The sequence below is a fragment of the Durio zibethinus genome, chromosome 20, assembly GCF_047325235.1.
Source record: "Durio zibethinus cultivar Kanyao isolate XHJ-2024 chromosome 20, ASM4732523v1, whole genome shotgun sequence".
NCBI classification, from domain to species: domain Eukaryota; kingdom Viridiplantae; phylum Streptophyta; class Magnoliopsida; order Malvales; family Malvaceae; genus Durio; species Durio zibethinus.
Window position 1 is genome coordinate 24795001 of NC_143181.1, and position 2500 is coordinate 24797500.

Sequence of the window (2500 nt, forward strand, 5' to 3'; positions counted from 1 at the left end):
GCCGCACCAGGGCCCAGGGTCTGCCGATGGTGCTCGAGGCAACCGCCCGCACCAAGGCTCAGCATGTGCCGATTGTGATCGAGGCAACAACCCACACCAGGGCCCAGCTTGTGCCGATGGCGGTCGAGGCAAGTGCCCGTACCGAAGGGCAGCCTATGCCGATGATGGTCGATGCATGTGCCATCACCATGCGTCATCATGTGCCATTGATGGTCGAGGCCTTGGCCGAAGTTCGATTTTGAGCCACGGTGCCCATGCTTGGCTCCAGCATGTGCTGGTGCCGCATTTTTTTCACTCGGGACAGCATCGCCGGAGCATCGCCGGAGCATCGCCGGAGTACCGCCGGAGAACCTGACCGGCGGCATTGGGGTTCCGGCGATTGGGAGGGGGGCCGGGGGGGTGTGCGCAAATGATGTGCGATGGGTGCTGGTACTTGGCCTTGTGTTGGCCCCCTATCCCTCATCAAACCTCTGAGAATTCACACCCCCTTAAAGAGCATTTGAGATTTTACAGGTTTGCTACCAGTAGCCGTTAAAGTGTCTGAAATGGGGACACTTTTTTCAAACGGTCACAAAATCTTCTCTACTTCGAGTTTTTAGCTGAATTTTTTTGTGCATGCCAACAAAAATAGAAGGATCATGCCTACAAAATTTGGTGCCAAAAATCCTTATAAAAAAATTTTAAAAAATCCCGAACCGCAAAAAGTTTCGAAAATCGTGAAAAATAGAAAACGAGTCATCTTCCAACGAAACTTCACGTGAAGGCTTAGGGGACCATTGTATGAATTTACAAGCCATAAAAATGGCATTGGCACGACAGAAATTTGAAGATGTGCCTAAACCCACCAGGGCCCAGCGTGTGCCGATGGTGGTCGAGGCAACCGCCCGCACCAGGGCCCAGCGTGTGCCGATGGTGCTCGAGGCAACCTGTCGCACCAGGGCCCAGCGTGTGCCGATGGTGATCGAGGCAACCTGCCGCACCAGGGCCCAGCGTGTGTCCATGGTGGTCGAGGCAAGCGCCCGCACCAGCGCCCAGCGTGTGCCGATGGTGCTCGAGGCAAGCGCCCGCACCAGGGCCCAGCGTGTGCCGATGGTGCTCGAGGCAAGCGCCCGCACCAGGGCCCAGCGTGTGCCGATGGTGGTCGAGGCAACCGCCCGCACCAGGGCCGATAGTGTGCCGATGGTGCTCGAGGCAACCTGTCGCACCAGGGCCCAGCGTGTGCCGATGGTGATCGAGGCAACCTGCCGCACCAGGGCCCAGCGTGTGTCCATGGTGGTCGAGGCAAGCGCCCGCACCAGCGCCCAGCGTGTGCCGATGGTGCTCGAGGCAACCTGCCGCACCAGGGCCCAGCGTGTGCCGATGGTGCTCGAGGCAACCTGCCGCACCAGGGCCCAGCGTGTGCCGATGGTGCTCGAGGCAACCTGCCGCACCAGGGCCCAGCGTGTGCCGATGGTGCTCGAGGCAACCGACCGCACCAGGGCGGAGCGTGTGCCGATGGTGGTCGAGGCAGGCGCCCGCACCAGGGCCCAGCGTGTGCCGATGGTGCTCGTGGCAACCGACCGCACCAGGGCCGACCGTGTGCCGATGGTGCTCGAGGCAAGCGGCCGCACCAGGGCCCAGCGTGTGCCGATGGTGGTCGAGGCAACCGCCCGCACCAGGGCCCAGCGTGTGCCGATGGTGCTCGAGGCAAGCGCCCGCACCAGGGCCGAGCGTGTGCCGATGGTGGTCGAGGCAAGCGCCCGCACCAGGGCCCAGCGTGTGCCGATGGTGCTCGAGGCAACCGACCGCACCAGGGCGGAGCGTGTGCCGATGGTGGTCGAGGCAAGCGCCCGCACCAGGGCCCAGCGTGTGCCGATGGTGGGCGAGGCAACCTGCCGCACCAGGGCCCAGCGTGTGCCGATGGTGATCGAGGCAACCGACCGCACCAGGGCCGAGCGTGTGCCGATGGTGCTCGAGGCAAGCTGCCGCACCAGGGCCCAGCGTGTGCCGATGGTGCTCGAGGCAACCTGCCGCACCAGGGCCCAGCGTGTGCCGATGGTGCTCGAGGCAACCTGCCGCACCAGGGCCCAGCGTGTGCCGATGGTGGTCGAGGCAACCTGCCGCACCAGGGCCCAGCGTGTGCCGATGGTGGTCGAGGCAACCTGCCGCACCAGGGCCCAGCGTGGGCCCAGCGTGTGCCGATGGTGGTCGAGGCAACCTGCCGCACCAGGGCCCAGCGTGTGCCGATGGTGCTCGAGGCAACCGACCGCACCAGGGCGGAGCGTGTGCCGATGGTGGTCGAGGCAAGCGCCCGCACCAGGGCCCAGCGTGTGCCGATGGTGGTCGAGGCAACCTGCCGCACCAGGGCCCAGCGTGTGCCGATGGTGCTCGAGGCAACCGACCGCACCAGGGCCGAGCGTGTGCCGATGGTGCTCGAGGCAAGCTGCCGCACCAGGGCCCAGTGTGTGCCGATGGTGCTCGAGGCAACCGCCCGCACCAAGGCCCAGCGTGTGCCGATGGT